Source organism: Sus scrofa, chromosome 2 (genome assembly GCF_000003025.6).
Source record: "Sus scrofa isolate TJ Tabasco breed Duroc chromosome 2, Sscrofa11.1, whole genome shotgun sequence".
NCBI lineage: Eukaryota > Metazoa > Chordata > Mammalia > Artiodactyla > Suidae > Sus > Sus scrofa.
The window spans coordinates 54475255-54482640 of NC_010444.4; the positions used below are offsets into that span (position 1 = coordinate 54475255).

A 7386-nucleotide genomic window follows, 5' to 3' on the forward strand; every position below is an offset into this window, starting at 1 on the left:
CCCACCAACAATGTATGACAGCCTTCCCAGACACTCAGTGTTGATACACCCCAGCTCCCAACTAGATATTCAAGTTGAGTAAGTTGGGCAGGTCAAGCCCCATTTCTTACTCCATGGCCTGTGCAGCAGAAAAGTAACAGTGCTCTCCAGTATCTAACTTTTTGAGGAAGCTAAGATGTAGAGCAAGTTAATCTGAGGCTCCAAAATTTTAACTTTGGACGTACAATCAGATTAACAGCTCCACATTTCATCGCATCTCATTGCCTCACACAGCACATGGATTAGAGGAAAGTGGCACCAAGTGTTGAGTGTTTCATTCATGTTCAGAGGAGAAAGTTGTGGAAGGTGTCTTTATAAAATCTTCCAGCAAAATCCAGAGGGGACTACCTGGTTGGAAATGAAGTTTGGGGACACCTTCATTTTCGAATATTATTTAATAACTTATTCTGATCCAGGTTAAATAGGGAATAATTGTATTGAAAACATCTGGTCCTACATTACCACTTCTAGGTGCAAAATTCTCAATGTACCACCACATGTAAGGAGGATTTGTTTTAAGAGAGTGATGCGTTGTGTTTCAACAACAAAACTAGACAAAACCGTAAGAATAATGAGTTCTGACTGCAGAGTTAGCATTTTACTGAGTCCTTTTAAAAATGCTGTCTTAAAAAAGACTCTTCCCTCCTCTCCATTTGGGAGCATTGGTATCTAGGTAAATACAGTAGAGAGGGGCTGTATATTTTAAAATGTTTGATAATTTAATCTATGTGTATAGATTTATAAATCACTGACGATTGCCCTAGGAATATTTCAGTTTATTTCACAAGTCTTAAGGTGTCAGTGTTTTGATGTGCTTTTACTGTTTATTCTTTACTCAACTTTAATAAAGTGGTTATTTATTCTAGAGTGAACTCTGCCACTTCCCCCTGACACACATTACAGAGCACTTTATTCAAACCTGGATTCAAAAAGGAAATATGGTACCATCTTTATGGGGCTGCTTATGTAATAGTGCTTATATTTGTGAAAGACAGAGAAGGACTTTTGGATGGGGCATTATTATGTCTCTTGGAGATAAGAAGTTGCCCTCAGCAGTGGATTTCGGCAATGAGATATGTGTCTTGTATTTGTAGGCTCTCTCTCATGGTACCTTTGGTGAGGACTTTTCTTTCTGTGGACCTCAATAGGAATCCAGGTATCTGCATGTAGGTATATGATTTTTAGAGGTTGTCCAGAAGTTAGAGTGCATTTTGAATTTCTGAAAATAATTCAATTCATTTTCCTAATTTGTGATTTTGTTGATAAGTTTTGACTAGAAATTCAAAAAATTTTTTGCATCCTATATCTATTTGCCTTGTTGTAGCTGGTTGTAAACTTAACCCATATCCTTAAAAGGACATTATGCATTTCTTAGTTGACTGTAGCTGTGGAGACTATGGAAAACAAAACCTAATCTTTGATCTGACACAGCTTTACCACTTTCCCTCTCTGCTACAATTTATCTAACAATAAGAAGGTAATAATCACAGTAATTTTCCCCAGAGAAGTCTTGTGAAGAGTGATTACATCAAAACATTAGAGCATGTGCATGTGGAAAGATACCTGGCACAGAATAACCATTGCATTGGTGTTTGCTAATTTATTATTAGAATCATACCTCAATTAGCTTATGCTGATAATCTAATGATGTAAGGTTTATTAACTTCTTTGTCTACTATTCAAATACCACAAATTTAGTGCCTTACACTGACACAAATTTATTAACTTATAGTTTAGGATGCCACACATTAGAAGATGGTCATGCTTGGATGAAATTAAGATGTCAAGAGGGATATATTTTTCTGAATGTGTTATGGTAGATTCCATTTCCTAGCCATTTTTGGATTCTAGAGAACACTCAATTCTTTGCCTCATGGTCAAAACCAGCATTTGAATTGCTGGACCTCTGTTAGGCATACCACAACTCATTTTCAGATCCCTGCCTCCCTCTTTCCTGACTCCCACTTATAAGGGCCCTTATATTTACATTGTGCACAAATGGGACATTTCAGTTAATCTCCTCATCTCATCATTCCTAACTTAATCACAATTTCAAAGTAACTTTTGATAATAAATGAACATATTTATAGGCTGGAAATTAGGATGTAGGTATTTTCAAGTTGTGGTGGGAACATTATATTGCCTTACACAATTATTTTGACACTAAGTTAAATCTATTATAGATTCCTTAATTTAATTAGATACCAAATTAATAGTAACATTTTTAATACAGAATTTTTTTGATAATATGTGGAAACTTTCTGATGGGAGAAATCATGTAAAATGATTTTCTGTACTTTTACCTTTGTAACAAAAGGGAAGTTCAAACTATATTATTAATACGTAATACAATCTCTTGGTGATTAATAACATCTGAAGCTGCAGTTAATTGTTACATAATGACTGAATATCTGTCACAACACACCAGATTCAGAAGAGAGATAAAGTAACAAATTCTTTTTTTGAAAAGAGAGTTGATTTCAGGTCACAGAGAGTGACTGTCTCGAATTTATATACACAAAAGCTCAATGATTGAGACGCAAAATTTGTGTTGCTGTTGGAACTTAGATAGTTTTGATATTTTCTGTTTCTCAGAACCAGTTCTTATTAGAAAATATAGGTAGGAGTTCCTGTCGTGGCGCAGTGGTTAACGAATCCGACTAGGAACCATGAGGTTGCGGGTTCGGTCCCTGCCCTTGCTCAGTGGGTTGACGATCCGGTGTTGCCATGAGCTGTGATGCAGGTTGCAGACGCTGCTCGGATCCCGCATTGCTGTGGCTCTGGTGTAGGCTGGTGGCTACGGCTCCGATTAGACCCCTAGCCTGGGAATCTCCATATGCCGTGGAAGCGGCCCAAGAAATAGCAAAAAAAAAAAAAAAAAAAAGAAAAAGAAAATATAGGTAGATCTTGTTTTATGATGATGTTACTTTAGATTGAAGATAAATACAAGGGCAGGGCATTTACATTTTATTTCATTTTATAGAACATATTTACATGCACTTTAAAGAAATCTACTAAAAATTCATCTTATTTATTTATTTATTTATTTATTTACTTTCTTTTTAGTGCTGAACCAACAGCATGTGGAATTTCCCTGGCTAGGCGTTGAATCCAAGCTACAGCCACAGGCTTACACCATCAACACAGCAATGCAGTATCAGAGACACGTGCAACCTACACCACAGCTCATGGCTCCAGGATCCTTAACCAACACTGAGTAAAGCAAGGGATTGAACCCTCGACCTCATGGTTCCTAACAGGTTCGTTAACCACTGAGCCATGAAGGGAACTTCAAAAATGCGTCATCTTAAAAAGCAAAAATGTATTTGATGGACTGCATATTTTTATTAATCATTCATTTAAATACTTAACAAAAGTTACCATGTGTTATATTTTACTTTATATTTTGGAAATGCAGAGTAAACAAAATAGGCAAACCTTCTTGCACATATTGATCTTTTTGTCCAGTGGGTAGAGAGTAACCCGAAATAAAATGATTAAGTATGACAGGTAGTATTAAGGAATATGAAAATATAAAGGTGTCAAATTCTAAATGAGTAGATATTTCTGATAAGTTGAATTTTGAAAAAAGACCTGAAAGACATGAGAGGATGACCCCGTGCAGGTGTGAGGAGGAAACCCAGGCCTGGTTACAGTGGAAGCAAGGACTCCCATAGAGTCAGGGAAAGGAGGCCATGAGAGCTGCAGCACCAGAGAAAATGCACTGGAAGCAAAGGAAATGACTTCAGAGGGTGAAAGTGTCACAATAAGATGGGCCTTGAAGTGGGATATGAAGGGCTACATCAGAGTTTTGAGCTTAAAATGACCTAGTCTGATGTAGGCTTCTCAAGATCATTCCATTCTGCTTAGATTGGACTAAAAGCATACAGAAAAGAAAAAGCAGATAATGGGAAAGCTCCTGGAATAACAATGAGAGAGCCTAAGAATTTTATTTGTGATGCTCTAAACAATTTTTTCTCATACCTCAATATATTGTGATGTGTAGCAAGAAATACATATATACATATGTATGTGTGTGTATGTATGTATATATATAATCTTTGTTCCCATTCCTGGCACAGAGGTCCTAAAACCCTGCAGAAGTTCCTAAATGAAAAGAGCCTTGCAGGGTTTTTGTTGTTCATCCAACTGCACCAGAGGTTATGCATTTATAGTTACTTAAGGGAAGCCTTAAGGATGGGGCCAGTAGCCAGAAAACTAACCCTATGATGAGGGGTTTGGAAGTTTTATATTCCCATCCCCTAGATTTCTAAGGAGAAGAGAAGCCTAAGGGGTTTAGTTAATCACAAAGACTAATGGCCTCTTCCTATATATTTGCATTTTGACTTATATATCTTTTCCACCTGGATGTTCCTGAGTTATATACTAGCCAGTTTAACAAGAAAAATATTTTACTGAGTTCTAGAAAACATTCTAGAAAATTAATTGAATTCATGGAGCAGGGCATGAGAAATTTCAATATAGAGCCAGTAGTTTAGAAGCACAGGTAATAACCTATACTTGCTTTTGGCATCTGAGGTAGGGTCAGACTTATAGGACTGAACCCTTAAGCTGTTGGATAAATAGGCTACTTCCAGGCAGATAGCATGCAAATGGAATTAAGTTGTAAGATTCCAAGGTAGAGACTGGAGAGTTGGAGATTGCTTGATACAGGGGAGAAACCACTACTTATTTGGAAACTGAGAGTGTCAGAAATGGATGTATTGGAGTTTCTGTTGTGGTTCAGATGAAACAGAACTGACTAGTGTCCATGAGGAGGCACATTTGAACCCTTGATCTGCTCAGTGTATTAAGGATCTGACATTGCCATATAGAAAAACTTTTGTCTTTCTTTGTCTTTCTTTTTCTTTTTTTTTTTTTAAATGGTGTTTGTGATTTCCTGCTGTCCTGGAGCTATCATAGAAGATGTCAGTGGAGAAGAGAAACTCATCCTCTGACTTTATCCTCCTGGGACTTCTGGTAAACAGTAAAGCTACAGACGTTGTCATTGCAGATATTTTTGCTATTTTTGTGGTGGCTGTAACTACAAATTTGGTCATGATATTCTTGTTGATATTCAGGTTGACTTTCTCCTCCACACACCCATGTACTTTCTGCTCAACCAGCTGTCCATCATGGACACCCTTTTCATTTGCACCACTGTCCCAAAGCTCCTGGTAGACATGGTTTCTAAAGAGAAGACCATTTTCTTTGTAGCCTGTGGCATCCAGATCTTTCTCTACTTGACCATGATTGGCTCAGAGTTCTTCCTACTGGGCCTCATGGCCTATGATTGCTATGTGGACTTCTGCAGACCACTTAGGTACCCAGTCCTGATGAATCGCAGAGTGTGTCTTCTTCTGGCTGCTGGTGCCTGGTTTGGTGGATCCCTGGATGGCTTTCTGCTCACCCCTGTCACCATGACTTTCCCCTACTGTGGTTCCTGAAGTATCAACAATTTCTTCTGTGAGATCCCTGCAGTTCTCAGATTAGCCTGTGCTGACACATCCTTGTATGAAACCTTGATGTATATCTGCTGTGTACTCATGGTGCTCATCCCTATCTCTATTATCTCAACCTCCTACACCCTCATCTTGTTAACCGTCCACCGCATGCGCTCAGCTGAGGGCCAGAGAAAGGCCTTTGCCTCTTGTTCTTCACACTTGACTGTGGTCAGCATTTTCTATGGGGCTGCCTTCTACAATTATGTGCTGCCCCAGTTATTTCACACCCCTGAGCAGGACAAGGTGGTATCAGCTTTCTATACCGTGGTCACACCCATGCTCAATCCTCTCATCTACAGCCTCAGAAATAAGGATGTCCTGGGGGCATTTAAAAAGGTACTTGCACAATACTTATCAATTCAGAAAGTATCCATCAGCATTGCTTAGAGATTGTAAAAGCTGGGCATAGGTTTTCCAAATAACATCCTCTGTAGGTCCTGTTTCACAAGAGACTATCTGATCAGATATCAGTGATTATTTATAGCTGGCAATTAAGTGGATTTATTTAGCTGGTTTCTTCCTCCCAAATGAAGGAAATCAAAAATGTTTCATTAGTTATCCAGAGACCTTTTGGCTATCAAAAACAATGTATTATTAAGTAAGTTAAAGAATTCCTCTAATCCTACTTCTTCTCTCTTGGGTGAAAAAAATCAGTTATTAGAGTTGAATGAAACTCATTTTTTCCCATTTGCATTTGCTTCATGATGAACCAAACCAAAAAACCTTCTAGCGTTACAAAATTTTGGTGCCAAAATCTGTGATTATTTAAGTATAATTAAAAAATACCAATTCACAAGTGAATAATATAAATCATAATTTTAATTCTGTTTTTAATTATTGAACTAGCAACAGTGTACAATAAACTGTATGATTGGAGTTCCAGTCATGGCACAGCAGAAACTAATCCAGCTAGGAACCATGAGATTTTAGGTTAGATCCCTGGCCTTGCTCAGTGAGTTAAGGATCTGGCATTGCTGTGAGCTGTTGTGTAGGTCACAGATGCTGCTCAGATCTGGTGTTGCTGCAGCTCTGGCATAGGCTGGCAGCTGTATCTCTGATTAGACCCTTAGCCTGGGTGCAGCCCTGAAAAGACAATAAAAAACAAAAAAATAAAAAAATAAACTCTATGATCACTTTCATATCACTTGTGCTAAAACTGTAACTTTCAAATACTGGCCACAGTGAAGAGTAGATGAGTGGAGCTATACTGAGTATGAATTTATGAATGTATGAGGGTTATACACCTACTGAAAGTGAATAGAGTCTAATATTTAACATCAAAGAGTTCTACTGTGCTTCCTATCATACACACACACACACACACACGTTTGTATTTTCTAGAGCTGCACCCGTGACATATGGAGGTTCCCAGGCTAGGGCTCTAATAAGAGCTGTTGCTTCTGGCCTTTACCACAGCCACAGCAATGCCAGTCTGAGCTGCATCTGAGAACTACATCACAGCTCATGGCAATGCCGGATCCTTAACCCACTGAGCAAGGCCAGGGATCGAACCCACAAACTTATGGTTCCTAGTTGGATTCAATAACCACTGAGCCACAATGGGATCTCCTACTTCCTGTCATATTTTAACAGTGAAGTTCTATGAAGGATGAAATCTGTGAGAAGAAAATATACAGTGACAAATTTGTGCAATTCAACAAAAGTACTTGAGGACATTTTTAGTTTTGCTCATATTGATATGGAAAGATCTTGAAATTTCTGTGGAAGTTTAACTTGGGAAGACATACATTTTTAGAAGGATGACTATGTCTATAGTTTGAGTAGGGCAGAGAAATGAATTGGGTACAGAAGACAACTTAGGATGTTTCAAATGAGAGAAAAA

At 38.1% G+C, this 7386-nt stretch overlaps 1 pseudogene; it reads left to right on the forward strand.

Annotated features, from left to right (window-relative positions):
* LOC110259593 lies at positions 4966-5930 on the forward strand (annotated as a pseudogene).